Genomic DNA, 24,020 nt, shown 5'->3' with positions numbered 1-24,020 from the left:
CAAAGCCTTCTAGGAATTTCTGTCTGCCCCTGTTTCAAATAATGGTCACTGTGCTCTTTTGAAACCTGCCCTAGGCACTGCAATTCCGATGCTTCCCTTCAGAGAAAAAAGTCCACTTTTGCTGCAAACACTTCACTGCTCCTTTATGGCTTTTCCATTTTATTGCAAGTGCATTCCCAACAGTCTCTGAGCACTGTGTTCCAGTGTTCCAGTAAACAAACATCCTTGTTCTGCCATGAAATGTATCCGTGTCTGAGCATGATGTATGTCCAGGTCTGACCACAGGCAACCACACATCACATCCTTCCTCAGCCCAGCTATTCCACCAGCCCTTGGGGTTAGGTTCTCTCAGGAGCCCTGCATAGTACAAGCCAGCCAGGAGATCCTGAGAGTAGGCGGAAGCACAGGGTTGCCAGGACAACCTCCCACCTGGAGAATATCCCAGATCACGTACTGGGGGGCCTTACTAGAATTCACTCCCATTTGTAGTTTCCAGGTAGGGAATGGGGAAACCAGGTAAGAGGAAAGACAGGGAAAGGAGTCCCAGCAGTGGAGCCCAAACGGAAAGTAATAGCTTATCACCGTCTCTAAAAGGAGAGAAAGAGGATGTGTTAGGGTTGGTAAAGAAAGATGGCGGAGCAGTAGAAGACATGGTCCTAACATGATGATTTTCAGATGCAGATGTCCAGGCTCTGGGCCACACTGTTGGCTCTGAGTGGATATCTCGGGCCTGACCACACAAAGTAGGCTAGCAGTGGCCCTGAGGACCAGGTGGCCCTGAGCAGGCCCCACTTCCAGACAAATCATGCCTAGGCTTCCTTTCTATTGTGGGGGTGCCGTGGCGGGGGCGAGTATCTAGGCAGTGGTGCTCAGTTTATAGGTATTTTTTTGGATTGTACAAGATTCATTATTTGTTAGAGCCCTGACTCATGTCAAGTAGGAGAAAAGTCCATTTTGGGGATGCAGTTGAGCCTTAAGCAGCTCCAGAAATGCATGAATAAATGGCAGGAGTGAGAGAAGGTAAGGGCACTCCCTAAGACTCTGGGTTGCTTACGTTTGTTTGCCTGTTCGTTGGACAAGAGGTGAGCAGAGGCAACAGAGAAGATATTGGACATCATTTTCACTGGGTGCCAGCATCAACACTGTACCACATGGCCCACATGCTAGGCATGCTGGGAGGACCGTAGAACACCCCCTTAGCTTTTGGGGGACACAAAACTGAAATCAATGGGCTTAGTTATGAAGGATAACGAGCAATATGACCGACAGTGAGTGACTGTGGTAAACGATTGTGGGAAAGGGTGTTTTCCCTTGGCCGTCTGGGTATACCTTATGCAGAGTGCAGTTTGCTCCTGCACTGGGGACCCCAGGGCCTTGAGGACCAGGTTAAGATGGATCTGGGCCTTAAGCCCAGAGAAAGTCCAGACTCATGCTCGTGCCTCTTCAGCCAGCTTGCCTCTTCTCTGATAACACCTCCAACACCTCCTGCCCAGGGAAAGCAGTCTCCTACTCCACTACCTGCTAGGTGGGGTCAGCCCAGTCAGGTGGCGAGTGTGTACCCCTCAGGCCTAACCCTGTCTCCTCCTCCTTCTCTTGGACTTTCTCAGCTCCCAGCAGTGGCCTGTGTCATCCAGTGTGTGCACTGCGTCCTTCTCCACTTGCTCCCTAAACCCCCAGGTCTGGATCCCCGCTGAGGCCCACCACCCCCCCCCTCTGCAGGGCCAGAGAGACACTGCTGGGGACCCTCGAAGCTAATAACTTAGCAGTCCTTTAGGCTGATAGTCCTTAAAGTGTTGCTGCTCATTGATTTAGAAGCGAGGCTGAAGGCAGGAGCAGGTGGGGAGGGTACATACCCCATTGGGAAACCGGAGTCCTCAGGTACCCAGAGGCCCCCCCCAAAAAGGCATTGATGGTTCCCAGCTCCACATCACCCCCAGAGATGATCAGATTGTTCTCCTTGAAAAGGGTTCTGGGGAATACCTGTTTTCCCATTTCTGCTATTTTTGTGTCCAGTATAGACTGGCATTTGGGGGCTGGAGGGCAATAACTGCTCCCAGCTTCTGGGGGAATCCAGGTTCTCATGGAAGGAGGGCCGTGTGGCCACAGCCTTGTCCAGTGCCAGAGCCGGCACTTGGAGCAGACTGGCTTGATTAGTGTCTCATTCTAGGGCAGACACCTGGGTCCTCACTGTTACCCTTTACCCCCCTCTGTGGCTCCATTTGTCCAGACTGCAGCCCACAAGAGAAGGGCAGCCCTGGGGCAGGGACTATTCTCCGGGGCAGAGCCTTAGTCATAGCTAAGTTCCCAGAACAAGGAGACCTTGTCAGTGAAGATGTCAGCAAAGAGGATGTCAGTGCTTAGGAGAGGTTGGAGTTTCCCCTAGACCGCCATATACATTGTTGGTCTCCACTGGGCCAAGATAACCTGGCTACAAGTTCCCCACCTGAACACTGAGATGTGAACTAACACTGAGTCATTTTCCGGGGCCCTGCTTAGTAGTCATTGAAGAAATAATGTACTGAGTACCTATCCCCCTGGCAAATTCCATGCTCAGAGCTGGGGATACAGACCCAAGTATGATAGTTTCGGCTGACAGGACATCAGAGTCAAGTGGAGGACATGGACAAGAAAACAGCCCAGTGGGATGCAGAATGACAGATGCCAAGTGAGGATTATCTCCAGGGATTGTAGGAATATGGGGGAGGAACCCCAACCTGAGCAACCTTAGGGTAGAGGGTGGCCAGCGACATTTTCTAGAACAGATGGCAAGGAGCGGAGTCTTTTAGAATGAACCTCCTTGTTACCAATTCTTGTTGAAGCATAAAAATAAATTAACAAAAAAGATTTGCCCAAATGCAGGTAGTAAAAGACACAGAGTGTGTGAGAGAGAAGACCCCGTTATCTCAGACTCACATGTCCATCAGAACACTATCGCTCCTGGAATCTCTGAGTCCCACTTGGAAAGCCTCCAAGGGACTTCTGGGTTACTACGTTCTGATTGAATCAGTGAATCAAAAAATGAACTCCCTATTTGCAAATCAGCATCCCTGTCATCAAACTCCTGTTTCCCTAAGCAGAGGTCTCTCACTCCTAGAAAATCATGTACCTTCTCTGAATTAAAATCTAAGGAAGAAATAAAAAGCATACCTCATGCTGGGTTTATTTTCTCTAATGATCTGATCCATGCCCCTGTTTTGGGTGGGAAGTTATTACAGCCATAAATATTTGTAATTCTTTCTCTGATGTATGATATTTGTTAACAGCACCACAGGGTAGATGCTGCACTAGAGAAAATAAAAACATTGAATGGTGGGGACTAAGGGGAGAAAACTGGGAAGGGGGAGGGGATTCTCTCCCGGAGCAGACATCCTCAGCAGGGGGATCCGGTGGAGGGAAGTCTGGACCACTGCTCAAGGAACCTGGCTTCCCGTTCAGTCTCTGATACCAGTTAGCATTGTGCCTCAGGACAGAGCACTTCAACTTCTCAGACCTGTCTTCTCTTCTACAGGGTATCTGGGGAAGGATAAAATAAATAAATAGATGTAAAAAGGTTTTATAAAGCACATGTACATCTAAACAAAGGGTGCAGAAATGAAGGAAACTACCTGCTTCCTCTTCACCCCCATGGACAGTATGCTAGACACTCTTCACTTCTCTAATCGACCTGTCAACGAGGCTCCAGACTCACACACATGTGTGGATTGGGGGCAAATTGTGTAGCTTCTCTGATATTCAGTCTCTTCATTTGTTCAATGAAGGGAATTGTTGTTCAATTAAAGATAAAATCTGTAACGGCTTCGTAAATGGTTGCCATTTTTATATGTGTTGGTTTTACTTTATCAGTTAGGATTAGTAATTAATAAAAAGTCCAACTCAACTAGAAGAAACAAGGAGGAAAATGGGTTTCTCATGTAGTAAGAAGCCTGATGGCAGGATGGCACCAGGATGAGCTGGATGGCAGCTCAATGACTTCACCAAGGACCCGGGTGCTAGCATTGGTTTCTGTCCTAAGACTGGTCCCTTGCTTTTCACACAAGGTCCAGCCTCACATCCCCCACCTAACAATGTTCACAGGCCATACCCAGGAGCTGGTGCCTTCCTGATATCAACAGAATAGGAAACCCACCAGTAAGGAAAATAGGTAGATCTTAGAGGGGCAGCCAGACAGAAGCATCTGCCGTATCTCTTCAAATAAGGCTCAAGGAGGAAGACAGGATCTTATAATGTCAGATGTCTGGCATACCACCTTGAAAAGTATGTGCACCCATTAGACCTCACGAAAGAGTTGCTACTAACCAAAAACAGTTCATGAAGCACTCAGTTATTAAAAAATTATCATGTTTAGCAATATTTATCTTTTATGTAGAAAGTTGCCTATGGTATAATTTCTAAAAGCAAGGAAGAAAAAGAAACAATTATCTAACAGTAGAAGCATGGTCAAGTAATCAATAACGTACTACTCTAATTATGCAGTATTAAAAATGAGTTTCAGATGACATATAAAAATCTTACTATAAAATGTGGAGTGAGTAAAATAAAAATACATATACATTAGAAAGCCAACATATGTACAAAACAAAATTATGTGTAGGGAAAAAATGTACTAGAAGAAATCAGACCAAAATATTGACAGTGATTTTTCTAGGGTTGGGCGAGCCCAATTGATTGGTTCTTTTTTTCTTTTCCTACAGTGTTCCAAAATTTCTATGATTCCCATGTTTAGACTTTTAACAGGGAGAAAAACAATTAAAAAATATAATGGTGGCTAGCCTGACCACAGAGAATGCCCTCTTGGCATGGATCCGCATATATATTTCCATTTCTGTTCTATCCAAATCAATGTGAAAAAGCAACTCAGACTGTGTGGGTAAAGCATCTGCATCTCATGCATTTTTAACAGGTTTATTGAAACAAATGAGAGATGAGGGAGAGGACCTCTGGCCCTGAGAACAGGTTATATAAACTAGAAGTGATACTGTGGTGGCGGTGACCACAGAAATATAAGTTAGGGGACCCTTCTGGGACTGCAAATGTATCAAGAAAATGCTAAAAACTGGGGAAACCACAGTTAACTTCTGTGACAAATTGAAGAGGATTGGCATACATCCTTATGAAGAGATTTATTTTGATTACAAAGAGATTAAAGAGCCGAAGCTGCCTCTAAGACAAGAAGTCTGATGAGGTAGATCAGAAAGCGTGGGATGGGGTTACTAAGGGCCAGTTTGATGTGTAAGTGTATGATGCAGTTTGCTTAACCATGGGTGGGTTGCCGGTAAGAACTCCCACTTCCCCGAGTGCCTTGCCCATAACTTGATACTGGAGCAAAGGGTTTTTTTGTTTTGTTTTGGTTTGGTTTGTTTTTTTGTTTTTTTAAGATTTTATTTATTTTTTTGAGAGAGAGAAAGAAAGACAGTGAGCAGGAGCCAGAGGGGAGAGGGGAAGGGAGAGAGGGAGAAGCAGGCTCCCCGCTGAGCAGGGAACCCCACTCAAATCTGGATCCCAGGATGCTGGGATCATGACCTGAGCCAAAGGCAGACGCTTAAGCGACTGAGCCACCCAGTCACCCCTGGATCAAAGTTTTAGGAAACCAAATGTGTACTTTTTGTCCTTGCAGTCCTACCCCACAACAAAGTGTTAGCCGCAAGCAAAAAGTACCATTTTAAATCATTGTAATGATCACTGGGTGTGTCCGATTTCCACCCCCCACACATCATACCCAAACTCTCCCCTGCTGCTAGGCACTGTACCTGCAATTCCATCACTATGGCTTTACTCCTTTAAGTTTTGAATAGTCCCTAGTTTCTTAAGGGTCCCCAAACAATACTTTCTCCCTGGGGGATAAAGCTTTACATGGCTGTCAGAGTGTCTTGTGGCTTAGTAACTGACCACCGTTAGGGAAGGCTTCTGGGCGTGAAGTCAGGGAGGCAAGAGGTGGGCCCCAAAAGGCAAGATCTTCACAGCACTGCATGTGTTGTGCCTGAAGCTGCCAAAGACCATGTTCCTGTTGGTTGTTGCAGTCATCCAAGGCTGCGAACCACCTGATTCTAACATGGGGCTAAGGAGCAGGGAGCCTAGAATGTGTTGAGCATTTCCCATCCATGGTATCATTTCATTGCCTCAGCTCTTCCTCATTTTCAGAAGAAAGTCAGCTCTGATTAATTCAGGAAGTGGGAAGTTTGCATGTTAATACACAGCCGATGGGAGATTCGAAGCCATGGCTTACTCCTCCAAGCCAGATTCCTCTTGAGGACTCAAGAGCCTGAGAGACAAAAGCTACCACCCTTCCTGCCCAGATGACCCCTTCTGGCAGGCAGCACTTGCCATGGTGCTGCCCAGTATACTAAACACTGTGACATTGTACCAATTATGAGGGACCAAAAGAAGGAAAGCTGAGGGCCTCATTAGAATCTCCCTCTGCACCTTCAGACAAAACTCTTTCATTGACCTGTGCAATTTGGTGTGACATTTTCCCAAAGTGCTTTCTACAACCGTATTTGCTTTAGACATCAATTTTAAGAGTGAAAGGTCGACTTTCTGGATGTGAAATATTTTATACATGACCTTTTATCCATCATTGCCAAGATTAATGCAAAGTGTTTGCCCTGAAGAGTAACTAAAAATGCAATCAAATAAGATTATCTATTGCATAGAAAAAAATAACACCTCATTAAAGTGATTGGGTGTGCAGCTCTTGGCAAACAGGTCAGTATCATTAAAGCAATGCCAGGACGCAGACAGGAGACAAAGAGGATGAGTCTATCTTATCTCAACCCTGAATGAACCAGGGTTCATTCTTATGGGGAAAACTAAGTCATTAGAATTGAAGCCAGGCTTACTAGTAGCCATTCAAAGTCTGGTGCTCTACCAGGCACTGTGGTAACCAATGTTCCCACTGCTCTTTACAACATAGCTGTCATCCTGTTCTGCAGAGGGACAATGACAGGGAGAATAACCCCAAACCCTCAAAACCTGCCCCTATTGTCTCAGCAACAGGTCCAGTTTTTGAAGTGTCTTCACACGCAAGAGGGACCCAAAGCCTCCTTGTACCCACATAAAGATCCATGTGCTGCTGGTCTCAAGTTTGGAGTACAGGTCTCCCGAGTCCTACTGGCCAGACCTCCCTCATACCTGTCCTCAAACTTTAGGAAATGGAGTGGGGGAAGAACTCTGGACATGCTGCCTGCTGGACTCAAGAGAATATAGGCTTTCAGATCAGACTTCTCTCTGTTCACCTACTGACTCGTCACTGACAAATAGTTATGCCATCTTGGGCAAGTCACTTCACCTTCATGAACCTCAGCTTCCTCATCAATGAAGTGGGCATATCTGTAAAAGTTATCTCCTAGTGATTTTGTGGAAATTAATTGAAATTAGTACCATGCACTCAATAAATGTCAGCTTACTGGCCAATCCATAGAATACTGTGGCATCTGAAGAATTTAGTGTAGCATGTTAATTTCATACTCTAGGTTTCAGACATATTTAGTCACAGACCCATTTGCTTAATGAAATTATATGTAGAAACACAACTTGTAAATTAGTTGAAAGCTAACCTTTGGGGCTGGGATACCTGGAGTCCCAGCCCTGCAGGCCAATTGTACTCCAATCCCTGGACTCTGAGGGGGTCCTAGAAGCCCTTGGGAATCACAGAAGGATGGTTTATCCGTTGTTCTGGGTACTCATTCCACCTGCACAAGCCTTGCTTCTGTTGTAACTTCTTCAGAAAGAAACTAGGTGTCTTCTCTAGCCCAAGCTGGAAAGTTTCAGGACCTGGATCCTATTCCCAACCTAACCAGTGCAGACAGACATTTCCTGGCACCCTGGAAAGTAAATAAATGGTATGTGTGCTTTGATCTTCCCCACGGTTGCCAGGATGGGACTGTACACCAGGTAATCAGCGCATGGACCATCCCCTTTAGCCAAGCCCTGCTCATTCTGCAAAACTCAAGGCAGGCACACCCTCTGCAGAGAAGGTTCACTGAGCTTCCCAGTTCATGCAGAGCACTTCCTTCTTACTGGATTATAAATGTCTGGGATTTGAGGGGATCATAGGCTAGCCATCTTCCCCTGGTTCTCACTGCTCTGTTTGTCCCAACTTTGCCTGAGCCAGAAACTCTCCAGAGCTCAGCACGTACACAATGGATAGAAGAGAACGGAGGTATTTCCTCATGGTGCACTTCTTAAGACTGTTTGTGGGTGGGGAGGCTCCCTTGAACCATGGGATATGGAGAATCCTGATGAGAAGCAGTAGTAGAGTGGTTAAGACCATGGACTCTGGAGTCAAACAGTCTAACTTCAAACTGTAGCTCTGTCACTGGGTGATTTGGGGCAAGTTGTATAACGGCTCCCTGCTTCAGTTTCCTCATGTGTAAAATTTAAATTATAGTAGTTCTTTCCTCACAGGGTTGTTGTGAGCGTTCAATAAGCTAATACATGTAAAGGCCTTAGAACAGTGCCTGGTGTGTAGTGTTGCATCAATTTCTCATTGACACTTTGCCCTGTATTTTGTAATGAAGTGAGTTAATATGGATTGTCAAAAGAGCACTGGGCTGAGATTCAGGATCTAAATTCTAGTCTTGGTTCCTCCATCAATTTAGTGTGTGATTTAACCAAGTTACTTTTGCTCTTTGGGCCTCAGTTTCCCCCATTTGTTTATCAGTGGGTTGGAATAGATTATCTACGAGATCTCCTATCTTCTGTATCTTTTTTTTTAAATTTTTTTTAACTGTGGTAAAATATAGCTAACATAATAGCTACCATCTTAACCATTTTCCAGTGTACAGTTCAGTGGTATTAAGTATGTTCACACTGTTGTGCAACCATCATCACACCATCCATCTCCAGAACTTTTCTATCACTCCAAACTAAAACTGTACCCACTAAACAGTAACTCCTCCCCTCCCCCAGCCCCTGGCAACCACTATTTTACTTTCTATCTCTATGAATTTGACTACTCTAGGCACCCCATATAGGTGGAATAATACAATTTTGTTTTTCTGTGACTGGTTTATTTCACTTAACATAATGTCCCAAGGTTTATTCATGTTGTAGCATGTATCAGAATTTCCTTCCTTTTTAAGGCTGAATACTATTCTGCTGGATGTATATATGGCATTTTTTAAAAATCCATTCACATATTGATAAACACTTGGGTTACTTATACCTTTTGGCTATTGTGAATAATGCAGCAGTGAACATGAATACACAAGTATCTCTCTGAGTCTCTGCTTCCAGTTCTTTTTGTTATATACCCAGAAGTGGAATTGCTGGGTCATATGGTTTATTCTATTTTAAATTTTTTGAGGGGCCATCATACTGTTTTCATTAGCAGCTGCACCATTTTACATTCCCACCAGCAGTGCATAAGGGTTCCAATTTCTCCACATCCTTACAGCACTTACGATTTTCTCAGTTGGGGGCAGGTGTTGATTGTGGCCATCTAATGGGTGTGAGGTGTCTTCTCTATCCTTTGACTTTATGACTTAGTGCTTGATATGGCAGGGATGGCTGGTCCTGGGGTCTGCTGCCCAGCCCCCTGCTAGGTACCTCCTTCCTGTGTCTGTTTCCTGCACTAAGCACTTGGTATTCACAGAACAATCTCCAATCCTTTCCTGAAAGGATTGTGATTTGACTTATAAATACATGTGATACACCTTGAATTAAAAAAGAAATTCTGCCCAACCTCATAAAAAATCAGCCCCTTCTCTTTGATTTTATAGACGTAAGCACTTCAGGTCATATTTATGGGGTTAAGATCCAAGATCTGATCGATGGCCTCACCTCCGCTTCCTGTATTCACAACATGGCCTCAGCAAAGTAGGCATGAGAATCTATGGCTGGGTGCCACTGAAATATAAATGTTCCTTCATTTCTAATGGATGCTGAAGAATGCAGCTTATATTATTACGCCTGCCATAAAATATTAAATATAAGTAATTCAATGTTACCCAAGAGCCAGAGCCAAGCTGGTGCCTTTTTCTTCCCCTCTTCAGGAAGGAATGGCCCGGAGTACCCAGCCTGGTCCCCACATACTGTGGGTGCAACGCCTGCACCTTTATTATTCATGGCTGGAGGCTGCCTTTCTTAGGGTCCCGTGATGCGAACTCCTCCAGGGAATGAATGGCAGAGAGTCAAATCTCCACCCAACATTTTTGGCCTCTCCAGGGAGAAAGAGAGCCAGAGGGGCCGCTCATCTTCCTGAACCCCTTCAAGTAAAGACAGGATTCCCAGCGTGAGATTTGATCTAAGGATAGGCTGTGGCAGGTACATTCCGTGTCCCACATCCTGCCCCTCAGCCCATCTGCTTTCACTGCAGTCACAGCGGACCATTTAAGGCATACGGTCAGAATCCCACATCCACTGGAGTCCACTCACCTCATACTCACATGCTGCCCAGAAGTGTGAGAAAGGTCATGTTCCCAGTGACACCTTCCAACTAATGGGAAACAGAGGATGGTGGTGGTCAACAAGTATCCCAGCCACTCATCCTTTGCAGATACAAAGGATGTGCATTTTGATGTGCATTCTACATGTTTCCTCAAAGGGTCCCCAGATGGCCCCCAGATGGATCAAGCCTCAGTTTGTCCACAGCAATAACTAGCCCGATTCTGCACCTTTCCATAGTTTCCCATCTTGTTTTCCATGCCCCCTTCCTCTGACTTCCTGAGACACCTCCCACATAATTTACCTGGACCAAGTCCTTATATTCATCTCTGCTTTCCGGGGGACTCATGTCAAGACACAGGCTCACAAGATGAGGAGGATTTCTGGAAGGGGACGTGAACTTTGAGGCTTGGGGACTGACAGAAAGGCCCAGTACCTCTAGAAGTCAGGTTCTATGAAAAGAATTTGGCTTCAACTGTGCTTCTTGTTCCCTAAACATCTTACCTGGACAGTCACGGTCAGGCTACAGCATACAGTTATGCAGGGCGGGCCCTGCACAAAGGCACCTAATGCACGAATTTGAAATTTGGCACATGTTCTGCTGACCAGGCCACACCCTCAAGTTCTGGGCTGCATCCACCAAAATAAGAGGCTCCTGTTTCTTAACACAACTTTACTGACCATTCTCCAGGTCATGCGGCTTCAGGCAGGCATCTGCATGGAAGAGGTACATTTTTCCAGTTCCCACAAAGGCATTTTACAGCTGTGGTCCTCTGACCCCCCAGCGGGGGTCTGTCCTATGTTTGGTTACTTTCATCCACAAACCTAGCACTGTGGCCGGGCAGTCTCTCTCTCATGCCCCATATGACATTTTCACTCCTGCATGTGCCCTTGGCTCCTGCTGACTCCCCACTTCCCTCTTCTTCCAGAGGTACACCTGTGTTCTCCAGCATCTGTTCTTCAGGTCTCCACTCATTCTAGTAAGTGTCCAAGCTCACTTGTGCCACTGTAGTTCTTCCTGGGATTTGTCCATTTGTTCATTCATTCATACATCTGTTCTTCAAGAATGTGTTCAGTGTTTCCTAATAATGTACTTGGCTCTGGGTCTGTAGGCACGAATCAATCCAACCCCTGTCCTGGGGAGGGACAAAAAAGCAGATAGACAGAGACAGTGATGAGTGCAATGACAGAGGAAAGCTCTGGAGGCAGAGGCAGCAGCGGGTAACCTGAGCTGTCTTAATGCTAGGTAAAGGTGGAGCATGGGAGACATGGAGCGTATCCCAAGATAGAACAGTGAGTTCAAGGACAAGGAGACAAGAAATGCCCATAGAGAACACTAGACTATTCTGTGATGTGGAAGCGGAAAAGGGAGAGATGAGGTGGACTGGATGGGTCATGGGTAAGCAAGGCCCTGCCCTACAGGATAAGCCCATCATGGTGCTTATACTCAACCCTGTAAAAATCAGAGACAGTTGCTCAGCAAGGGCTTTGCTCTTGCTTATATTCTGCAAATGGTAGAAATTCAATTGATTTTTCCCCCAAATCTACCTGTGTTTCTGAATGGACCCCCACATAGAGTGGGGGTCCATTGGGCTGGGATGAATATTTCGCTGTAAAGAATGGATGAGAAATGTCATGGGTGTGGACTTGATCATTTGTGAGAGTCCTCTCAGCTTTAACATTATATGATTCTATAATTCCGGGGCTCCCAACTATCTAGAAAATAAAGCCCAAATGCCTTGGCATGGCACGCAAGCTCTCCCCAGAGTCCCTGTCCCCATGGTCTGACTATAATTTTACCCTCATCATCCCTGGGTCCTCTTCACCACTCTCCAGTCCCTTGCCTTCCCATCCCAGTGGAATTCTCTGTGACTACCCTGGACCCTTGCCACACTATGTGTCTCATCCCCACTCTCCAGTTTCATCACAGCAACTAGCAGGATTGGGCAGAGAGGAGACATGCAATACTGCTTTTGCTGAGTTAACTCGCAATTCCATTATGAGTGGTATTACTAAGGGAAACGCAAAGAAAGCCTGAACTTAGAATCAGGGGTATGGTTGGTGAGTTCACCAAACCAGGCCATCTAGACAGTTGTTAGGGCAGAAACACGGACTCCAGAAGTACTTACAGCTCTACATGCAGCCTACTATTGAGACTGTTATGAGCAGACCAGATAAAAAATGACACGTGGGTCTTATGTCTGGATATGTCACCTTGACCAGGGAGGGGCAGCCTGGTGCTGTGTGAAGTACAACTGAAGAAGGCAGAGGTAGAAGCCTCTGTTCAGTTTTATCTTAGTTTACCATGTGACCTCAGTCCAACCAACGTGGGCCTCAGTTTCCTCATCTGCAAAATGAAGGTGCTCTTATCCCTGGAGGGGTGTCCTACACTGATTGAGACATTGCATGTAAAAGTGCATTGGGGAAAACATGCAAATGTTGTCCCGAAGGGAGGAAGCATTATCATGAAGTCATTGCTTATCATCCATTACAGAAAGGCTTTCTAGAATGAACTAAACCAGTCATCCACCCCAGCCATGGAGAAATGACTCATTCTCATGGATGTGACCTGAATAAATAGAGGAAATGTGGCAGCTCTAAAACATTAAAATGAAAAAACAGCCTGGTGGCCTTGTTCATCACTGCCCGGCTGAAAGTTTCTGCTCTGTGTTACGTGTGCATTTCCTATTCCATGCTCATGCAGTGCGCACACAACATTGGCTAAAGACCGGCTCTGTGCCAAGCCCTGCCCTAGGCTGTGGAGACACAAAGGGAAAGATAGGGTCCCTGCCTTCGACCACCTCAGAGCCACATAGGGAGGCCCACAAAAGAAAACGGTTGCAGGATGTTCTAATCAGCGACAGAATGAAGGGATGTTCCCTGTGAGGCTAAGAAAAGGATCACTAAATCATCTAGAGAAATCCAGAAAGTTTCTCAGAGGAGGTAGCTTTTAAGAGTCTTGCAAGATGAGTAAGGCATTTGCAGATGGGGAAGGGGGAGCCAGAGGGGAAGTGGGGAGAACCCTCAAGTCTGGGTTGAATGTCAATTGGCATAAGGTACAGGAATGGACCTGCAAGCAAGCTTAAAGCCCAGCCAGCAGTCTGGGAAGCAAAGCCTGGAAATTGACCTTTTTTTTTGCCCCAGCGCCTCAGGAACGGGTTGTCCTTGTCACTCCCGGTTGCTACTTCTAGGGTAGGTAGGCACATGGCCTGAGTCTCCAGGGGAGCTGCTTATGTCCAGGACGCTCTAAATGCCAACAGAGCAGTGGTGAGAGGGTCTTCTTAAAGGAGTGACTGACTCTTTACCCCAACCAGACACTTGTTTGGCTGAAGGTTGTCTTGGGGGGAGACTCAAAGGCTGAGGATTATTTACCCTCTAGTGGGGAAAATGTTGTTGTATCCTCCTCTGTGGATATTAAGTTGCATCCTGGTCTTGATTAAAACCCCAATGTGGGACAGACAGCCTGCTACTGGCCACCCGGGCCCTTTGGACCTGGTGACCCATTTGGTGGCTATGGCAGGAAATGGAGCAAGGCACAAGGCGTACTCATCTTTTAGGGATCATATACTATTAGGATGGTAGTAAAGAAATAACACTTCAGTACAACCTTCTAACTCTTACAAAAGATCAATTACGGCAGACAGCAGGTGGGGAAGAAGTTGTCAAGGGAGCTTGAGCTGTGTGCCCTTGCTCAGATGTGGAGGGCAAAAAAAGCCCCATTGAGACTTGAAGTGGCTTTTCTCTGACATGAGTCAAAGGGCTCAGTGCATCCCTGGTTCTGAAGCCCGCCCTTCCTGCTGAGGCCCGGGGCCACAGTGCTCGAAGGAAGCAGCCTGCGGGCTGGGCACCCCTGATTGAGACAGCCAGAATCTGGAACACAGAGACAGGATAATTCAGATCGGAAGACTTAGAGACGGCATTTCTGACTGATGACCATTATTTTATATTACATTATTATAATAAAGGCAGAAGGGAGAATACAATTACTGACAGAGGTCTTGCAGATGGCTGCTGATTCCTACAATGCTGGTATTAATCCAATCATGCACCTATAATTTGGGGGCCATGTGCTTCAGCAAGTCAGCTCCTCCAAGAGGAGGGGAAAAATGAACTTGCAAGACACTTGAATATGACTCTGTGTGCATGCACATATGTGCATGTGTTGTGTGTGTGTGTGTGCGTGTGTGTGTGGTGAGCGAGGCATGGGGACGCCTGGAATGGCTTCTCTCCTCTGACCCTCACTGCTATCAGAGCTCCACCCCCACTTGGAACAGAGGCTGCAGGCCACACCAGAGTCTCAGTCAACTGGATACTAGACACCAGAAAACCGCTTTTTACTCTAATATAGTATAAGTATGAGCAACTGTGAAGCTAGGTCGAATGAGTCAACTACTGTTTTTTTGATTTTGCTAATCTGTCCTCAGTCAGCAGTTATTTACAGACTGAACACTATTGAATTCAGTTATTGACGAATGAGCTAATAATGACCAATAATAGCCATTGAGTGCTGACTGTGTGTTGGGCACTGCAAAGGCCCTTTGAACATTTTATCTCAAGTCTCCCATTTTGCAGAGGTAGAAACTGAGGCTTAGTGTCGTATCCAAGCACACAAAGCAGGTACATGGTGGAGACAGGATTTGAACTCGGGAACAACCCACTGTCCAGCATTTCTGGAGTCTAATGTGTGAGAGAAGAAGATGAGATGGAACTGCAGTTGGAGGTGAATCATGAAGGGTCTGGAGTACCATTCTCGGGGGCTTGGCCTTCCTTCTTTCTGGTTTTCCAGGCTCTGCCTGTGGACGGGCTTCTCCTCAGCATCCCCTGAAGTGTGGACAGGTCCCGTAGAATGGCACAGCTCCCCCTCTTGCTCAGCACCCAGATTCTGGGGTTGGGTGTGGCACAAAGCCCCCCCACCTAATGGGGGGGGTGGCACTGACCCTCTGCCACGCTCACAGCCTGTCAGAGCCAGTGTAGACGTGCCAAGACTTTCCTGAAAGCCAACCACTTTCAACGTATTAAATGCTTAAGTCCAGGGGTAGGGGGCCTTTTGCGTTTTCTTTCATGCAAACACTGTTGCTGCCCTGTGTGCATCGTGCTGCAGAAAACCAACTGTCAAAGGCTTCGGTAGTCAGCATTCACCAGGCAGCAGGCTAACGGGGCCGCTGAGAACACTCCAGTCACCATGAACCAGATAGCACGGCTGCACAGGTGAGGAAGGGGCTAGGGGTCCTTACAACACTCGCCCTCCCCCGCCCTCCGGAAGATCAACAGCTGATGGAGGAACTGAGAACCACCTCTTCCCAATCAGTAGCAACGTTACTGTCTCCAGAAGGGCTTTCGCCCCCGCTGGTGCCCGGCAGGCCAGATTCAGGATCCGTCAGGAATTAGAGGCTTACTTCGTGGGAGCTGCCATTCAAGCTCTCTTTCTCTCCTTCGAGAGGCCAGTTACTGCCCGTTCCAGGTCGACAGATGTATTAATTTCCTGGGGTTGCTGTAACAAACACATTTAAAACACTTGTTTTAATTGAGTTAACAGCAATTTATTGTCGCATGGTTCTGGAGGCTCGAAGTCTGAAATCAAAGCATGGGCAAGATTGATTCCTTCTCAGGGCTCTGTCGGAGAATCTGCTCTAACCCTCTCCCTTAGCTTCTGGTGGGTATCCCTTGGCTTGTAGATGGTGTTCTTCCTGTGTCTTTACATCATCTTCTCTTTGTACATGTCTGTCTCTGTTTCCAAATTTCCCCTTTTATCAAGGACACAGTCACGTTGCATTAGGGCCCATCCTAATGACCTCATTTTGACTTGATCATCACATTCCAGGCACCAGGGGTTAGCACTTCAACATCTTCAGGGGGAAAACAATTCAACCCGTAATGGCCACAGTGCTGCCTTTATTTCTGGAATCTGCATGGAAGAGGTGGATATGTCAGCTGTCACAGCGAGCGGAGGTACACCTGGGATGGGGGGCTGCCCTTGCCTGAGATGGAGAATATAATCACCTCCAATCTGAGTTCTTGAGTCCTGGAACGAGCCCATGAAGAACGCATCTCTACTAGGGTGGAATGGAGCCTGAGCCTCTACCAGCTGACGTGGAGTTTGCATTATCCATTTCAGTAGCACTTGGATACTAACTGAGCTCTTACTCTTGGCCTAGAACTAGTTTAAAGGGTTTACATGTGTTAACTGACTTAACCCCCATAACTTCCATATAAGGTGGATACTAGCATAATCGCTGTTTTCCAAACAGCAGGTCACTTTCCCAGACTCACTGCAGTGACAGAGTCTGGATGAAAACTCAGGTGCTTTGACATCAGATCCCAAGTTTTTAATCCTAAATTCTCAATAATGCAGATTTCTAGGCTTTTCCCCTAGAGCTTCTGATTCAGCAAATCTGAGATGGAGCCCAGGAATCAGAATTTTAAAAGGACGATTAGTGATTCTGATGCAGTCTGTGGTCCACATGTTGATTAAATGCCCTCCTGTTTCCATGGAAATAACTGTCAAATAGTCTTTAATACACAGGCCTCAGGGTTAGCAAGAGTGAGCACCTTGGTTTTCCTCCCACTTCTCTGCCTCTCTGTCTCAGGAACTTAGTGATGGGTCTCCATAGGCAACCACTCCACTCTCTTCCCCACACTTCAGTTGGAGGAGGAGGACTCTATTTGCCATGGAAACCTGGGGCCACCGATCTGCCTGTGACCCATAACTCTTAGACTAAAACCTGAATCCCTAACACAGCCACAGGCCCTCCAGTAGCTAACCCTGATCATGCCTGGCCTTCCATCCCAGCTCTGTAAATGGAGCAAGTATTTGAATCCCTCTGAGCCTCAGCCGCGAAGCAGCGATAATGACAGCCCATCCACAAGGAGGGCAGCAAGGATGAAACGTGGCCAAGCACTTAACGTATCCAGTTCCACTCTTGGCCCCTAGGGGGTGCTCAGTAAGTGGTGGCTTTCCTATGAAGTGCGCCCTCAGAATTGTCAGGTTCTGTGTGACACTGGGCTCATCAGAGATCTCTTATTTGGGGGACCCAGAGAAGGATGGTAATAACTGCACGAAGGCTAGCACCCTTTACTGCACCAGGCCTGGCCCTGGTTTCTGAGGGGGCTTTTCCTGCCTGAGACCTGGGGGAACATACATCCTGTAGAACAGACGGGACCAATGTGGACTGTTCTTCCTCCAGGCCTAAGGGTTCTCAGTGCACAGATGCCACATCTTCCCTATCCTCAGCCCAGCCGGCTGCTCTCCGAATTTGCTGTGCACAACACTTGGCTGCTTTTTCCAAACAGACACTGGGGCGGTCTTTATGGGCTCTTAGCTAATGAGGTGGGGGGCCGAGATGAGGGTTCTGGCCGCCTGACACAGACCCACGTCTGCTGCTCTATTAGGAGAGAATGGGACTGTATCACACCGTGCCGTGAATCCCCTCAGCGGAGCTGCCCTGTGTCAGCGGGCATGACCAGCTCCACACCATCTGCTTCTTAGATAGTGCTTTCAGACTCGGGTCTGAGGTGGCCAGTCCAGACTTGAATGTGGCCAGTGAAACTTTGGTACCCTGTCTGTACCATAGGGAATTGGCTATTCTCTCTCTCTCTCTCTCTGTCTCTCCCGCCGTCCCTCCCCTTCCTCCAAGGACAAGTTATAAAGAAGACCAGAAGAGACTCTGGAATTACAGTGATATTTATAAAGACTAATTATAGGGATTTAGTTTGCTAATCAGTTACCCTTAGAATCTTAAAACTGGAAGGGGCCATCCATCTCAGTGATTTCTAAATCCGGCTGCACATCAGCATCCCCTGGGGAACTTGAGAAACATGCCAGTCCCCAGGCCATAAACTGGTCCTACTAGATCTCTGGGGCTAGGGCCCAGGCAGCTCTGTGTCCAACGTGGCCTTTTGCTTCCTCAGAGCCACGAGGGCCTTGAAAGAACGGTTTAGAGGTTTTCATCCTTAGCTGAGATGTATGTGCCATGTGGTCCCCCAAGGCACCCACAGAAGCACTGTACCCCTCAGGGATTCAAACGATGTGAAAAACAAGTACGGGGGGTCCACGTCACATGGCTAACGGGTGTCATTCTAAGCAGCTGACTACAGGTCGTACAGCCATCGGGCCTTAGTGTCTTCATCTTGACTTGGGCAGCAGTGCTGCCTTATGCAGGAGAAAGAGCCCAAGTTTTGGAGTTGGACTTGGTTCAGACACTTGTTCCACCGCTTACTGTGTGAATTACTGTAAGACCTTGGGCAAGGTACAGATGTCCCTCAGGCCCCCCGTTTCCTTTCCTGAAACTGAGGACAAATCAGTCGACTTCACAGGACTTCTGTGAGAATAAAAGAGCTGGAGGTGGCGGGGTGAGCGGTGTGCAACACAACGACAGGAGTGTGCATTCTTCTCCCACGCCCTCCCTATAGCTTGAGTGTATCCCTTTATAATCTTGCTAAAACTGGTCCTTGCCTAGCAGATGTCTTTCTAAAACATGTGTTTCATCTTGGCGCAGGGTAACTTGTGAAGTAGACTTGACTTTAAGAAGTTCTAATGCACTTCCTACATGTCTTTCACCTTCCCTCATATATGGAACACCGTAGTTATATACGCTGACTAGACTTGCAAATGAGGGCCAGAGAGCGAATAAAAAGGGTTAAAAAATATAGAATAACCCTACTTTTTTGTTTAGAAAAATTGAAATAAGACTGTATACATATAGAATAATTGTGTATGCAAAGAGAAGGCTATAAACCATATTATTAACAATAGTTTTGTCTGGAGGATGCAATTATAGATGATTTGTATTTCCTTTTTGTTTTTAATAAACTTTATTTCTTTAGTTTTAGATTTACAGAAAAATTTCAAATGATAGTACCGAAAATCCCCATAAACCCCAATCTCAGTTTACCCTATTATTAACTTTTTACATTAATATGGTATGTTACAATTAATGAACCAACATTGAAATATTATTATTAATTCAAGTCCACACTGTATTCACATTTTCTTACTGTTTACTTAATGTCAGTTTTTCATACCGCATTACATAATCATCACGTCTCCTGAGGCTCCTCTTGGCTGAGACAGTCCCTTGTTTTTGATGACCTTGACCGTTTTTGAAATATACGGACCAGGTATTTGAAGAATGTCCCTAGATTGGGATTTGTCTCCTGTTTTTCTCATGATTAGACTGGGCCTATGAGTCTGGGGAAGGAAGACCATGGAAGTAAAGGGCTGTTTTCACCACATGGGGCACATCCTATCCACCTGACTTACCACAGCTGATGTTGACTTGAACGTCGGCTGAGGTGGTGTTTGTCAGGTTCTCCTCTGTAAATATACAGTCACTCTCCACCCCCTTTCCCACACTATACTCTTCGATTTCATTTTCATTGTTCCATATTACCCAAACTTTTTTTTTCTTTCAAGGAACATAATTACTTTGGTAATCATTTTGGGGAAAAAAAAATCGACAAGGTCTCCTAAGACTTTCATCCTTTCTGTGTATTTTCTTTTGGCTTGATTTTCACACTATTGCACACGTCTCCTCCAGAAGTCTCTGTTGGGAATTTGTCTGGTCACTGCCTCAGTTCCCGCCAAGTGTGCCTGTGCCCTGAGCTCGGGCTGCTCGCCTCTCGGACGGTGTATCGTGCAGAGTAACTTCCAATGGTACCCTGCGCGAGCAGCCCCGTGAATCAGCCAGGGAGCCTCTGCCCTTGCTGTAAACGTGAAGGGGCCTTTCAGCCTCGCTTTCTCCTTGCTGCTGAAGGTAAACAGGGCGTCAGTCTTGCTGAAGGAGAAGTTTCTTATCCAGCCACCAGAAAACACCCCCGCCATTTGAAGGACAACCTGCTCCACAACTCCTTTCATTCAGAACACCCAGCACCCATCACAGGGCCGGGCATGTCGTGTTGAATTACCAGAAGGATAAATGAGTACACTGTGGCCACTTCCCTCTTTGATCTCACCCATGGCTTTTTGTCAGAGAAGCTGGTGAGAGTGACATGTGGAAATTGGACAGTTTTTCCTACAGGAACAGCTTCTTCCTGGCCACCTGCAGCAGGCACATTGTCCTAAAGTTTACTATCCTTAGTGAATTGTTGGTTTGTTTTTGTCTTTGTTTTTTTCCAAAAGAAATGGTTCTCTAGAGTCTGAGAGCAGGTGGCTAATTGCTGTGCTTTTAGGGGAGACTGGTGAGGAAGGTAAGCTTCTAAGCTTCTGAGGGGACGTTATGGGGATGGGTGCCCTGGGGCAGAGTGCCTGTGGACACCACTTCATTTATTTAACACCTGAAAGGAAAGAGTCTTCCATCATACCTTGTCAGAGCCTTGCTGTCCTGGCCCAGCTAGGATTCCCTGTGAAATGGAACATTCTTAGCAAATTGTGCAGCTCTGAGTGGGTGCTGACTTCTAGAGCAGAGATTCTCAACCTCAGCACTATTGACATTGTAGACAGAATAATTGTTTCGTGGTGAGGGGCTGTCCTGTGCATTGGAGAATGTTTAGCAACATCCCTGCTCCCTACCCACTAAATGACCATAGCACCGCTCCTCCAAGTTGTGACAATCAAAAATGTCTTCAGACATTGCTAAATGTCCCCTAAGGGGAAAATCACCCTCAGTGGAAAACCACTATCCTAAAGGGATGGCTATCTCTCTAGGTCCTGTACAATGGAATACATTTGCTTACTTCCTGCCTATGGAGGGCTGATGACTTGCTAACCATTAATTGTAGACATTACCAGGGGAAACCAGGGAGGCAGTCCCCATCACGGTTCCTGTTCCAGTTATCTATTGCTGTGTAACCAAGCACCCTATACTTCGTGCAATAAAGCAGCAACCGTTTCTGGATTCTGTGGAGTTTAGAAGGGGCACAGCGGGGATGGCTTGCCCCTGCTCCTGATGTCTGGAGCCCTCAGTGGGAAGACTCAAAGGCTGAGAGTGACTTCATACTGGGGACCCGGAATCATCTAAAGCTGCCTTCATTCCCATGTCTGGCAGCTGATACTTGCTGTCATCTGGAACTAAGCCGGAGCTGTGGCCAGGACACCTACTTGTGGCCTCTCCATGTGGTCTGGGCTTCCACGCAACATGGTGGCCTCGGGGCATTCAGATGCCTGCATGGTGTCTCAGGGCTCCAAAGATGACTATCACAGGAGAACCAGGTGGAAACTATTGCCTTCTGTGACCAAGCCTTGGAACTCCCACGGTCTGGCTTCTGCTGTGGTCAGAAGCACTCCCAGCTGGGAGGAGGGTCTAAGTCACCTTGTAGGAAGAGCACATGGACAGAATATGTTGTGGGCATCTGCCCCAGTTCTTTTCCTGACCTTCCCTTTCTGCAGAGGATATTTTTCCCATCCCATCCCATGGACCCTGGCTCCTGACTCTCTTCTCTCAGGCTCTCTGCTCTACTCTCATTCACCACAGAGGCTCCCCCAGAATCAAAGAGACTAAAGAGAAACCACCCTCCAGGTCTGCTGGAGGAGGAGGATTCTGGGGTTTTGTCTGTTTTATTCACTCTGACCAGCCCTAGTGGCTCTGAGAACCATTTGATTCTCAATTCTAGAGGTCTTAAGAACAGCTGACTCCGTTTCATCTTGAGAAAGCTCATTTTAAGGCAAAACCACAGCATTGGTTACTATGAGCTTAGCTCAGTAAAGAATAGTGGTGCTGATACATTTGAAGTAAGATTGCACACAAATCTTTGCTTTTAAGAGACTGTCTCAGAGTGAGCTTTTGTTTTCCAGAGTCTACCAATGTGTAGTGCACAGACTGGGTTCTTAGTAAGTGTTTACTGAATAAGTGTTTCTGATCTCAGTGACTGGGCATTTTATTATGCTCAATATTATCTGTATCAGAGCTTGTGAGGTTTTTCTGGAGCCTGGAATTTCAAGGCAAACTGTAATTAGAATATGAAGTTTTACTCCTCTTCGGCCCTTATGCAAGTTCTGGTGACCCTGAGTGAGCTCATATCATTGTTGTGTTAACAGAAAGACATTTTTGGCTGTGGCCATGACTGAAGTTTTGCCTATGGTGGTTGCAAGCCAGTGCCGCAAGAAGTCCAATGCCTGTCAGCCTGTCGTTGCTGATGTATGTGCAGCCTCTCGTTTGCTCCTGGCTCAGGATGTGTTGGATTGGTCATTCAGCTGTCTTTACTGAGTAAGTGCTAAGTGTCAGGCATGAGTGACCATCCAAAAGAAGACAGTCCCTTGCCCTCAAGTCTCAGGGCCACCTTTTGTTCCCTTTGTCTTTCTGCTGTGTTTATTGCCAGTTAGTTATGATTGGCATGTTGTCCTTTCTTCAGCCTCTTCTCTTCCCATTCTTTGCCTTGCCTAGTGTATCCATCTGCTATATTTCTGTAATGAGTAACAAGCCACCCCAATTCTCATGGGCATACACTAATAAACATTCGCTTACTACTCACTTGTGCACCATCATCTGGATTTGGCTGATTTAGGCTGAGCTCAGTTGAAATAGGGTTCAGGTCTCTTCTCCACGTTCCTCATGGCTGGCCCTGAAGCTATCCAACACATGTTATCCTGACAAAAGGTGGGGAGCACAAGACAGCAACCTGACGTGCAGGCACATTTTAAGCCTCTGCTTACATCCTGTTCACTGACATACCAATGGCCAAAACAAGTCATATTCTCAATCCAAAGTCATGTTGCATGCCAGGAGACCCCTCCCAGGAGGCAGGGGAGAGTGCTTGAGTATCTTCTGAGCAGTTATCTAATTTATCATGCCCAGAAACACTTCTATAAGTCTCATGCTCTTTTTGGCCTCTGGGCCTTTAGTATGCCCTCCCTCTACCTGAAATACTCTCTCCTCAGGGGTCAAATCATCCCATTCCCTGACTCATTCCTACTCAACTTCTGAGATTCCATTCAGTGCCCGCCCCGTCCTGGGACACCTGCCCTGATAACACACAGGTTCCTGGACTCCCCTCTGGGTTGCCATAACATTCTGCACATGCAGACCCCATTAGCCTGCACCGTGAATATATCTGTTTGTCTTTATCACCCCCACCATTTCATGAGTGTTGAACCACATCTTATTCAACATTATTTCCCCAACATGTAGCGCAGGCTCAAAGGTTTTGAAGAGCAAATATGTGCTATATTTGTGGCACTTGCCTCTCTACATTGACAGCTCTGGGGGGAAGCACAGAAAGAACTGGGGTTTTGACATTTCCAAGGAAGAGGGCCATTTGGAATGAACCGTATGAGCCGTATGGGCACAACTGACTATGTCCAATAAATGCCATCTGCTTTTGAGGCATGTGGAGACTGGGAAATCAGTGTAGACCATGTGGCTTAGGCTCTGTTCTGGTCGGCACCATATCCTCATTTGCCCTCTCTGAATTTTGTTCCTCCTATCTTGACTTAGATGAAGAGTAAGTCTGACTAGCTGTCAGTTTGCTTCCAGGTAGTAGTCTTGGAGGATTTGAGGCAGGGAGACATTGGGTAGATGCAGGCTTTGTTATGCAGGATTTGTCATTGATTTGTCATTGATGTTCCTGTGTTGATTTCCTGGTAAAGTGGGTGGGGCCGAGAGCATGGAGCAGAAGGCCGTGCATGTGGTTAAAGGCAGTGACATGTGTGACTGCCACTCATCTCTGTTAGGATTTTTCCAGAGGCAATAGGGAGGGTGGATGGG

Source organism: Neomonachus schauinslandi, chromosome 1 (assembly GCF_002201575.2).
Source record: "Neomonachus schauinslandi chromosome 1, ASM220157v2, whole genome shotgun sequence".
Classification (NCBI taxonomy): domain Eukaryota; kingdom Metazoa; phylum Chordata; class Mammalia; order Carnivora; family Phocidae; genus Neomonachus; species Neomonachus schauinslandi.
This window is presented reverse-complemented; position numbering follows the sequence as displayed.